This window comes from Cibotium barometz, chromosome 44 (genome assembly GCF_041138505.1).
Source record: "Cibotium barometz isolate CiBa-2024 chromosome 44, ASM4113850v1, whole genome shotgun sequence".
In the NCBI taxonomy this organism is placed as follows: Eukaryota; Viridiplantae; Streptophyta; class Polypodiopsida; order Cyatheales; family Cibotiaceae; genus Cibotium; species Cibotium barometz.
In genome coordinates this window covers 5,866,799-5,879,758 of record NC_141089.1, presented here as the reverse complement: position 1 = coordinate 5,879,758, position 12,960 = coordinate 5,866,799, and the positions used below count along the sequence as shown (strand labels likewise).

The window sequence follows — 12,960 nt, the reverse complement described above, 5'->3', positions numbered from 1 at the left end:
TACATGGGCATCATATAACGACTCAAGTCATGGCACTTAATCCCATGCATCTGAATTTGTATTTAATGGCCTCACATGCATGGTTTCACACCATAGACGTGCCATGGCACGACATCCACCCCCTCTAAACTTGCAGATCCTCTGGTATGTGCCAAATCGTCATCAAGATTCACATATATCTGGATGTCGTCTTCATCTTCTACATTACCAGGAAGATCATCCTCTTCCTCTTCAACCATATCCATGCTATCACTATCAAGCCTCTCATCTTGAGTTCCCTGTGAATCAAAAGAATCACTGTCATTCCTTCTTTTAAACATCTTGATCCTTTTGCCTGCTCTACAGGATTCTTTCTCTCTCTTCCGTCAAGCTCACACAGGGTATACGTGGCATTTCCATGCACATGCTTGACAATGTAAGGGCCAAACCATCTTTTTGCAAACTTCCTTTGCACGGTGAACTGGTTGTCCAGACTACTATCATACATTAGGACCCAATCACCTTCTTCAATGGGTTTTGGCCGGAGTCTGTGTCTTCTATCAAATCTTTCTTTATTTTTCAACCTTGCATCTTTCAAACGAGCTTTAGCAAGCTCTACATCTTCAGGCCTCCTCTCCAGCTGCCTCATTCGCAATGCAAGGAGGTCTTCCCTGTTCAATTCTTCCACCCAGGGTAATACATTCCAAGTTGGAATACTTCTTCAACTGGCATTACCGGCTTCTGACCATACATTAATTCTGCAGGCATGTAACCTGTCACTGAGCTATGAGTTGTACGGTCAGCCCATAAAGCATATGGTAGCAGCCTTGGCCACTCTCGCATTCTTCCTCTGCACGCCTTAGCCAAAGCTTTAATGATTGGAGGATGTCCTCGCTCGCTTTTACCATTGCCCTCAGGGTTGTAAGCACATGTTAGGGCCAATTTGATACCAATTCTAGAGAAGAATTCCCTTGCTTCTTCAGCATCTAGCTCACCTCTGTCAGCTGGTATTTTCCCAACACAACCATACCGGCAAATCACATCTTCCAAGAGAAATTTGCATACTGTGTCCGTGCTCTTTGTTCTAAGAGCACGCCCTTCCACCTGATTTGTCAAATCTTCTCTTGCAAGTGCTATATACCGCATCTGCCAGATTCCCAAGGGCATTGTAACTAGATCCACTACCCATTTGTAATGCATGGCAGGTGGGTAAGTTGGTTGCAGGCCATCACGATGTCGCACATTCGAGTACATTTGACATACCATGCATGTTTCCACATATTGGGATACATCCTTGTACATTCCTTTCCACCAATATCTTTCCTTTATTTTGGTAAAGGTGGCCCACACACTTCGATGTCCAGCCCAAAGACTCTCATGGAATTCTTTCATGAGCTTCCCTTGAGTCTCTTTATCACATATAACTCTCTGCGGCATAGCATTCACAGGTGCCCATTCTTTAGAAAATACCCATATGCCTTTCTGCGGATCCTCTTGAATTCTAAGTCAGACCAATTTTCCTGCCTTGTCAAGGTACTCAAGTATTGGCCAATAAGCAGCCAATCTCCTTCGTACATTTCCTCAATAAAAGACTCAAGTGCATTTGATAAGCAAACATGGTTCCCTTCTACATGTGTAGTAGTATAGAACTTTGTGCCTACATCATCAGTGTCACTAATCATCCCTTCTTCATCTTCATACCTGGCTCTCGATAGCATATCTGCAAACTGGGTTATTCTTCCCCGCAATATGCTCAAACTCAGGATTTAGTGACTTGATATAGGCAATCCACCTGAGCATAGCGATATCTGGAGTGGTGCAGCTTGCAATCATCCCAAGGAGTGGCAAGCAGTCAGTTTCCACAAGCACGGATGCCCCAATGAGATTCTTTTTCACATTTTAAGGCAGTGACTACTCCCCATAACTCCCTCTTGATCTGCGGATAATTTCGCTGGCGAATGCTTAGTACCTTTGCTCCAAACCTGATTACATACCTGTGATCATCCTCATCATCTTTCTCTACTGCCCATCCTATCCCAGTAGGACTAGTATCAACTGTTACAATCACAGGCCTGCCACACTCATAATCTACCTTCCTTCGAGTAGGTGATGTTTGGAGCAGACATTTCAGCTTCCGCATAGCTTTAATATGTGCAACACTCCATAAAAATCTCTGATTTTTCCTCAAAAGTTGGTAGAGAGGATCTGCTACATGTGCATAATGTGGGATCCATATAACATAAAAGACACATGCACCAAGAAATCTCCTCACCTCCGTAACATTAATGCATATCTCTTTCATTCTTTGTATTGCATCTATCTTGGCTAGACAAGGTCGGCGTCCATTAGTATTACAAAGATGCCCCACGAGTAGTACTTCACCAACCCCAAACACTGATTTCATTCCAGTCAAAGTAAGATTCACCTCTTCAAGCCTGGATAGGATTTTGTCACAATCCTTTATATGATTTGCCACAAATTTGCGGCACCCCCTCAAATCCAAACCCCCATCTTTATCTTTTTCATCACAGCCTTTTATGGGCACATCATCCAGAAAAGGCACAGTTATTTGTGGAATGAAGTCTTGCAAGACTTTATTCATACCATTCATCATATGTGCCATTGAGTTGGTGGCTCCCTGTGGTAAGGTGCACATCCTTACCAAACCCAAAGGAGTTTTCATCGTGGTCAAGTCCCTGCTTCGTATATCCAGCTGGAACTGATCATACCCCGAATTCAGATCACCCATAGAGTATATAGCTTTCCCTGCAAATGCTTCTGCAAACTCGTCCACAATCGGACCTGTTCCCACGTTCCTGATTGTGACCTTGTTTACAGGTTGCATGTCTTGAATGAAGCGCAATGCTCCATTTTTCTTTGGCACGGTGAACCATCTATTGGAGTATGGAGCGCATGATGGCTCCAAAATTCCCATCCTGATCTTTTCTTTTAATAATTCCACCAGCTTTGGCAAGAGAGCTTTTGGTACTGGAATCGGCCGCCGCAGGTTCCAGGGCACATGTGGAACAGTGAAGATCACCATTGGCGCTATTACACTTGGATCAACACAGCCTATCTCATGCGGCTCAAAAGCAAAGGCCTTTCCATGTTTCACGAGCATCTCCTCAAAGCATTCCTTTTCAACTGGTAACAGGAAATCCTTGTCACCAATCTTCAGCTCTTTTAGGGTTTCCTGTGTAAACTTATGCCCAATTTTCTTCGGATCTCTGAGATTCGGTTGCATAGAGGCTTCATCTATCTTCTCCTTGCTTTCTGGTGGCAAGGGCAAGGCAACTGGTTTCACCTTCTTTGCAACCGTTTTATACTTTGTATCAACACGAGCATCCATCTCACAATACATGTTTTTACATTCTATCTCCTCAAATTCCCAGATTATATCATACATTCCCACAGATGACACTTTTACCATCTCATTTCCACCCTGTAAGCATGCGCTTTCCATGGCAGAAAGCTCATCCATAGTATCTACAAATGACACCTCGTCAAGCACACCTGAAATAAACTCATTTTTCTCCAAAAGATTACACTGCTCAAGACTTTTTTGTACATTTTGTACATATCGACGCATACCACGCTTCAAATCCTTGCTTTTTACAAAGACTATTGACCCATAGCTAGAGGATCCTTGAAAATTTGCTGAAAAGTTATTTACATTGATTGAGTCCTGCGAGAACTCATTGCCCCTTGTACCATTGCAATCCCGCTTTACAATGGCACCTGGCCAAAATCCCTCATCTCGCTGTAGTTCATGAATTCTCTGTTTATCTTTGGGAGTGACTGTTCTCGAAGAGACTCGCGGTTCCTTTCATGGTTAATGCAAACTGTCAAGAACTGAACAGCTTTCTTGCCATCTTTGCTCCTTATTCTTGCATATGCTGAGCCATCATCTAAGACTTTTGTCTCCATCCTCACAACTGTAATATAGGGTTGCCCAAGGATGAGGAGATACGATGACATCTCCTGGACGAAGAAGTTCTGATCATCTTTCACATCCCCTATAGTTATCCTTACATTTGGACAGGCTGCATAGAGCTCTTCAGATGAGTTATTAGCCGCCTTAATCATCCACCCATGATCTACATCCATTGGCCACTTACATTTGTTGTAGAGGTTTTTAGCCATAAGATTTATTTCAGACCCATGATCGATTAAAGCAACATACGGCTCTTCCAAGTTTCCTATCTTGACAAGGGTTTCAGTGGTGGCCCTTGCCAAATGGTTCCTGGAGTAGTGACTTTTTGCAAGAACTTTTTCATCATCCTCGCCCACAAAGCGCACTTGTCGTGCCCCTTCAGCAAAGTGATTACATTCCACCACATTCTCTCTCTCTTCCTTTTGCTGTACCTGTACTCCATGAGTCTTGGAAGTGCTTGTCTCCCCTTGTGATGGAATAGATTCAATTATGGACTGCCTTTTCCTTCGTATAATATCAATTATCTCATCATGGAATTCTTTCTTTGCAATCCCCAAGACTTCCCCTAGTGTAAATTCCACCCTACTGTTTAGAATCCTTTCTTCTAGCACCTTTTTGAGATCCGTTGCGGCTTCAATATCAAATTGGAGCTTGTAGAGCGGACTTTTCCCTTTACCCTTCTCCTTCTCATGCTTCATCTTTGCTGGCGCTTCTTCCATTGATACTTCCTGTGGAGGCTGGTTATGTGGCGGAGGCACATGTGATGGCCCAGGGTCCTTCTTTCCACTACCACGAGTGACCCTTTTTGATGACCCTCCTTCCTCATTTTCCCTCTTATGCTTTCCTCTACTTGTGCCTCATTATTCTGGCATTTTGCAATGTAGGCATGAACAGATAAAGAATCCACAGGTTCTTCCCAGCCAGTCTCAAGACGTATACAGTCTTCTGCCTCATGCAAAGCCTGTATGCGTGAAGCATCTCTGTCTGACCAAACAATGACACGCGACTCCACAAATGTTTCGAACTGCAAAGAGTTCAAAAGTAGTCTTTCATGACCAGGATCCCACCGAGCCAATAGTAGAACTTCATGCCAAGAACGGAGAATATGCGATAAAATGTGAGATGAGCGAATACAGACAGGATGAGCCGCATTCACAATGTCCCACCATGAAGCCCGCACACGTGTCCGTCCATGTGACAATCCCTCCAACTCAATCAAAGTCACGAGCCATGAATCCCCAAGGCTGCTCCTACAAGCACATATCCTGAAAAAGCGCCCACCTATGCGCCACCATATGCAAGCGGACATCGAGTAAAGCAGCCCCACCCATTCTTTTGGGCGTCGTAATGTGATTCCAAGCTATCCATGTTTGACCCATAATATTTCCTTGCCTTTTCCACAACATAAACCGAATGGGAGCAACCAAACGGAGAAGAGATTTGTGCGTCCAAGGTAGCAAAGGCGAAAAATAGGAAATCATGCTAAGCATAATAACCTGAGCTACCTTAACCCTCACGTGCATAGGCCACCCTTGAGCTTTCCAATACACAAATTTATCCGAGATCCGAGTAGAAATCCAAGCAAGAAGCGCTGGGGGGTCCACATCCACACCCACCGGATACCCAAGATAACGAAAAATGTCTCCTGTATGCACCACACGGCCTTGCCACCCTAATGCCTCAAGATCAAATTCCGTGCATACAATGAGGGCTGATTTTGTTGAATTTATTTTCAGCCCAGAAGCCAATGCAAAATTATTCCAAGCTTCCATTGCTCGATCTATATTGGCTTTTTCGGCCCTGAGAAACATAAAAGTGTCATCCGCAAGGGCTTGAGCAACCAATTGCTTGCCATGAGGGAGATGCAAACCAACCACTTCACCATGCGATGCCATAGCATCTAGGCGAGATAACATAGGATGAGTGGCAATGGCAAAGAAAAGAGGGCTAAGAGGACAGCCCTGCCGGAGAGAACGGGTGAGAGAAATACCATCCGAAAGTCCTCCATTGAGCATAATCCGCGTGATAGAGCCAGAGCCAAGTAAATGCACCAAATTAGCCATTTTGGGACCAAAGCCCATGGCTGTCATTAACTGAGAAAGGAAAGACCAGCTGACATGATCAAAAGCTTTTTCAAGATCTAGCTGCACCATCACAATCTCTTGCTTCTTTGCCTTGGCATAATCCACTCCAATTTGAACATTAAGAATATTATGCAAAATATTCCTGCCATGCACAAATCCATATTGATATGGATGAATAAGAGTAGGAAGGACCTTCTGCAAAAGCGATTGGCAAAAATCTTTGTAAAGATTTTATACATAATACCCATAAGTGAGATCGGGCGCCATTGAGCCAAAGAAGTAGGCGAAGGGACTTTAGGCAACAAACGAAGTATGCCCAACTTCCAATCGGCAGGCATATATTCCTCATCCCAAACCCTTTGACAAATAAGCGTCAAAGGCTCTGCAAGCTGATCAGCATATTTTCGAAAAAACTCATTTGTCAAATCATCCCAACCAGGGCTCTTTCCCATGGGAAGTTTGGAGAGAACAGCTTCCACTTCCCCTTGAGTAACAGGAGCATCAAGCTGAACCGCCACATCAGGGTCAACTTGATATCGTACTTCAGCAAACAATGACTCCCTTGCAGCCAGGACAACCGGCGAGACATCCTCTCGAGGGGCAAGCAAATCTTCATAAAACCTGATGCAATGCTGAATAACCTCAGAAGGTTGAGTAACAAGGTTGCCTTGGGCATCCATCAACCTAACAATATTCTCACGCATATGTTTTTGATGCAACTTATCATAGAAGCGATGAGATTGACAGTTAGCATCCCGCAAAGCATCAAGACGTGCAAGTAGTTTAAAGCGAACGTATTGTGCTTCCTGCACCCTAGATAGCTCCTTTTTCAACCATTCTATGGCATCCACAACTTCAGCATCCATAGAGTCAGTAAACATGAACGCCTGCAAGCCCTTTAAAAGCGACTCAAGAAGAGCCACATGCTGTTTTTGTATAGAGGCATTAGCAAGACCATAATGCCACGCTAATTTCCGAGTGTTGGTAAGGAACACTGGCCAAGCATGATAATCAGCCATGGACACTCTTGTGGAGAAACATGGTATCAACTGACGCATATAAACATCAAAAACTTCATGCTCCAAAAAAGTGTGATTTAAGCGCAAAGGCAAGCGTCCCAACAAGCCTTTATATGCATCCACAGGGTAATAGACCATTTCAAACACAAGCGGCCAATGATCCGAGAAAACCTGTTGCTGATCAACCATCATAGTAAGAACCTCTGGCAAAAAGAGATCTTGATGTAAAATATACATCCTATCCAATCTAGCATAAGTGCCCCAAAACTGTTGTGAGGCATAAGTGTAATCCCTTTCATCTGGATGCAACCAAGACCACATGTCTTGTTTTAGCGACCTTGCTGCAAAAGCTTCCCACGCCATTCTCTCTGGGCCATCCATTACAGAATGAGGCGGCGTGGCTTGCTCCCTGGAGACACACATATTAAAGTCTCCCATCACAAAGCCAAGATGAGAGATTGAAAGAGCACACAAGTCATTCCACAGCAAACGGCGTGCACGAGCATTATTTGAAGCATACACCCCCAACAACCATAAAGGCGTATCATCCCAAACATTCTGTATCACTAGAAATCTTCCATGAACATCTTGAATCACAAGAGAAGGCTGAAACTGCGAACGAACAGCAAACATAACACCTGACTGCGAAGCAGGATGTCCGCTGTAGAAAACATGAATCCTCTCATATACATTGGCTTTGCCAGCCAACTTATGCTGCTTATGTTCAACAGCACACAAAACATCCCAACCATGGCAAAAAGTTGTACGCCAAAGCCTGAACTGCTTTTGGCGCGAACAAATACCCTTTACATTCCATTGTACAATTTTCATAAGCCTTCCCAGAAAAGGAATCAACAAGGCCGTGTACTAGGCCCAGGACAATCTGCCAAATCACGAACCTTTTGAAGCATTGCATTTTTAGACATGGTATTTGTGATCTCAGACTGCCTTGGAGTTCCCGAGCACGTGCCGAAGGGTAATGACCATCCCATGGCGAGATGACCTCACCCTTCGAACCAAACACGAGGCAATTGTTGTTGTGCTTCTTTTGTTAGGCGACTTCTAATAGGATAGCGTTCTACTCTATCCACCCCAAGAGCCTCTGTACCCTAAGAAAGTTGGCTTCCCGGCCTCTCAATGCTGGTCTGTTGCTGGGCACCTGAACCCAAAGGGCGACGAGCATATGTATGTAAGGGCTCGTGATGAGTACGCAAAGGCCCCTGCCAAACAACATCTGAGAAATCCCCCCGCGGGGCAACAAATCGCATGGAAATCCATCTCACGGATTTCCGCCTCACGAAAATAACTCTCACGAAAATCCGTCGTCTCACGGATTTCCATTTCACGGAAATCCAACTCACGGATTTACTCCGGTTCACAAGATTACCCCTCATGACATGCACTTTCACGGCTTTAACACCTGCACTTTCATGGTACTTAATTTGACCTTTTTTAAAAAAGAGAGAGAAAAGACAACAACAAGGAGTGGCACATGCCCCACCAGTCTATAGACTGATCTTTTTTACATGTACAGATGTCAATCTCAGACCCAGAAGTCGCAAAGACCCCTACAGTAACACAGGCCAGTGCTACGGGATCCCCGATAAGCCAGAAGAAAAGACCAACACAGGGCCCGAAGATGAACTACCTGGGTCCATACACCCAGGCTTTCCATGGCTTTTTACCACGTACTTCCACCCATGGCTGCTCAACCTCATTCTGAACATCCACATGTACATCCATGTGCTGGGCAGCATGTAAAGGAGCATCATGCTCATCTTCCACGGGCAACTGCCCATCAACGATATCCTTGGTAGCAACAACTTGTTCTTTCTTAGGACATTCGGAGACAAAGTGGCCCATCTCACCACATTTGAAACAGTGGCCAGCAAATGTATCCCACCTCAATTCATACATTAAAGGTTGCAGCCCAGCCATATTGACACGCAAATGTGTCGGCCTAGGTCTCCCAGTATCCCACAACATGCATAGACGATTTCGGTTTCTAGATGTCATTCGAGGCACCACCAAGACATCACCGATACCTCGCATGAGACCTGGTAAATCACGCCAAAACATCGGTGGGAATTGTTTCACTTCAACCCAAACTGGGCAAGCCTGGCGCAACATATCTTGGTACTCTGCCATAGGCTTCCACGGAACCACATGAACCAATTGCCCATCCAAAAAGAGTGGCACCTGCTCCAATACTACCCTACAGGCTTCCGAAGTGCGAAAAAGTATTTCATAAAAGCCTCTCGGACCATCATAAATCTCCTCAAGTGCCTCAGGCGACACCAAGCGGCCCAACCATGCTCTAAGACGAGGCAACAACGGAATACGCCTAGTAAAAAAGAAGACAGCAGCACGATCATGAAAATCTGCTAGCTGTTGTAGCAACAAAGGAGTCTCCATGCATACATCAGCCACACCACCATTATCTACTGCAGCCATTTGCACGCTATTTGCCTTCACATATTCTTGCAGAAGCTCACCAGTGATCTGCAGCAAACGTGCAAACTCCGGAGAAGGTACCTGAGAACTTTCCTCTGCATTCTCTCCAACATTCACCGGAGTGTAGCTCGCATCAACATCAAGCCTTTGGCGTTTTTGTTGCTCCGAGGCATCTGAAGCATAACCCACATCCTTCTCGATCATCTCCTCATGTTAAGGCTATTGGCAGCCATGCCACCAACATTAGCAGCCGGGTCATCCAAATCCATGTACAAAAGCAAAGAAAACCCAGTCTCTCTCTCTCTCTCTCTCTCTCTTAGTCAAAAAGCAAAGACTAGATTGACTAGAGCACATGCAGCCCTGGGTGGTTTGGAGAGGATGTGTTCGCAAGTTCAGTTTCAGGAACCTCGAACGAAACTTTGGCTTTTTGACACTAGTGTGACATCAGCTATGCTTTATGGAGTGCAGATATGGGGACCTTCAATGGGCCATCACAGCGCAGGCGGGTGGAGAGGTATGGAGAGGCCTTTGGTATCTATGATTGCTAGGATTATTAGAGCCAAGGCCGTGGTACCTCATGTGATTATTCGAGCAGAGGTGGCGGCTGCCCCTCTGGTGATTGAGGCTCTTATGAGTCAGTCTCCTACATACATGGCTTGTGGGATCTCCCCCGAGACAGATATGCACGCCTCGCCCTTGAGTCCTCCCGACAGTTAGCTTTACAGGGAGACACGGCTTGTTGGTATGGACAGATGACATCTTGGTTCCAGGCACATGGTTTTAGCATGGACAGATTGCCTCCCTTCCAGTATTCTCTGGAGGCACCCTCTCTCACTCTCACACGGACAGAGATTACCAGACTCATCCGTCAGGATTTAGTTCAGCTGGACATTAGGAGGACATGGATACAGCCGACTGAGGAGCTGGGCACGAAGATGGCTTTCTACAGAGAGCATTTTCTTCAGCTCACAGCAGATGGTTTTGTGATCAGACCCAGTTACATGGATGTACACTTGTCTCATGCAGTACGATGTGCTATTGGTCAGATTCGCACATCCTCACACCAGCTTGAGATTGAGATTGGCCGATATAGAGGTATACCAGCTGAGGCCAGGATATGCCGAGTATGCCATGGGGAGCCAGAGACAGAGCTGCATTATATATGCCATTGTACTGCATACTATGAGATACGTGGTCGTTTCCACTGTTTATTCAGAGAGGGTTTTGGACCACTTTCCAGAGTCATGGGGTACCAGGACCAGAGGTGTTTGGGATTGTTCTTGCTTGAGCTGCGAAGATGTAGAGATAGCCTGCTTAGGCACACAGAGAGCCAAACTCAGAGGCACATTACAGACTTCTTTAGTCGAGCCATCACTATGCCAGATGGACCACAGCAGCAGAGCAGGACATGGATACCGCCCACACCAGCGGTACACTGATTGATTGTGCGATTGAGCTTGGGTGGTCCAGACGCCCACGACTACGGAGGAGGGCATCCCAGCATAGACGGAGGTTGCAGCGGCGGATTCGGATTATTCTTGCGAGACATGCGGGACACCCAGTCAGGGTACTGACCACACAGAGGATATTGAGGAGATCTGCCAGCGTCCGATGCGGCACATATTATGAGATGGAGGCACCTCCATGGTGTACCCCCCCGTCCCACATGATATTGTATCCCCTCACTGTACTCCACTCACCTCCATAGCGTACCCCCCCCCCCCCCCCCCCCTCACTATATTCACACCCTATAAGGGTTTTTGTTTACCTTCCAGTTCCAGTTTCATTTTCTAGGTGCTAGTAGTATCATCTTTATTTTTCATTTTCTGGTTTTTTATCCAGACATTGTATCAGATCCACCATGATGTAACTTTTTGGTCTTATAGGTCATTATGGCCTTTTGAAGACGTTAAAATAACATTGCATTTCATTTCATTTCTCTCTGCTGCAAGGAAAACCCTAAAACAGTAGCTTTGCTGTAGGCGAAACCCTAAAACAACAGCTGTAAACCCCAGACAGCAACAAAACCTCTATTCGAAACCCTAAAAAAGCTGTTTTGCTGCAGGAAAAACCCTAAAACAGCACGTGTAAACCCTAAAACAGCAGCAAAATTTCTGATTGAAACCCTAAAATAGCATCTTTGTTGCAAACGAAAACCTAAAACGGTAGCTATGTTGCAGACAAAACCCTAAAACAGCAGCTCTGTTTTACATACGAAACCCTAAAACAGCAGTTCTGATGCAGACGAAACCCTAAATCAGCAGCTCTGTTGCAAACGAATCCCTAAAACAGCAGCTCTGTTGCAGACAAAACCCTAAAACATGTACAGGAAACCAAGATTCGCCCCCCTCCAATTCAACATCTCTCTTTCACTTCATTTCTCTCTCTCTCTCTCTCTCTCTCTCTCTCATACAGGTACTCCGATTTGTCTCATAGGCCGAGTTCGGTCTTTTGGAAGACGTTAATAAAATCTTTCTTTCTTTCTTTCTTTCTCTCTCTAACTATCTATCTATCTATCTATATCTCTTGGTTGAGTCTGTCATGGCATGCCCCACTGGGCTTACAGTGGTATCAGAGCACGGATTTTTCTTGAGGAAATCTCTCTTGGGGTGACAGAGCCATGTCCAGAGTAGAGGGAGACTAAGGACCTAATGAAGGGAACAACTATGAGGCCAATCCAAGACTCCAGTTTGGGAACCAAGGCCGACGATCCATTACTCATGAGACCGTGAAGGAACAGGACCATAGAAGAGCTCGAATGTTTGATGATTTCATCAAGGATCAAGCCACCAAAGTCGAAGAAGTTGAAGCTGCTTAAGCTCATCTTCAGGCCGAAGGAGTCTCTACTGCAGAAAGATGGAGAGCTACCTGTTCCGCTGAAGGAATCAAGCATGGATTTGATAGTGATGCTACCCATCATTATAAAATATCTCTAACAAGTCAAACTAAGAAATCAAGCCGCCCCAAACTAATGCATTTCCAAAGGAACTTAACACCAGGATGATACACTGCCAGAGAGAAGGCAACTTTTTAAGGCTTGGGGCAAAGTGACTAACAAACCCATGCTTATTCATTTTTAAAGTAGTGCTACCTACCACTATATTCATCCCCGAGTGGTTGAAGCTATGAACCTCCCTCTAGATAGGTTCGGAGCTTCTATTTCTACAGATACCACCTTCGAGGGAATGTTAGCAGAAGTGACCCCTATCTTGGGAAAGCTTCGTTTACAGATTCGGGATTATGTGGATTATGAGAACTTTGTTATTGGTAAAATTGGACATTGTGATGTAATTTTGGGTATGCCTTGGCATAAGAAGGTAGATCTGGCCATTGATTGGGTTGGAAACAAGATTAGGTTTCCTTTTAAAGGCAAGAATGTAACTTTTGATGTAGGAGTTGTGGGGAATTCTATTCCACTCATCAATAAAGTAATCTATTTCTTCGTACTTGCTATATGTCAGAGATCCAAAGGAATCTGAGAGTGATGAAT

General features: G+C 45.0%; 1 protein-coding gene across 3 annotated transcripts in view; it reads left to right on the top strand.

Moving 5' to 3' along the window:
- The window catches only part of LOC147612894 (uncharacterized), a 224,838-nt gene that overhangs the window by 141,487 nt on the left and 70,391 nt on the right, over positions 1 to 12,960 (top strand). The gene's annotated exons all lie outside the window — the stretch shown is intronic.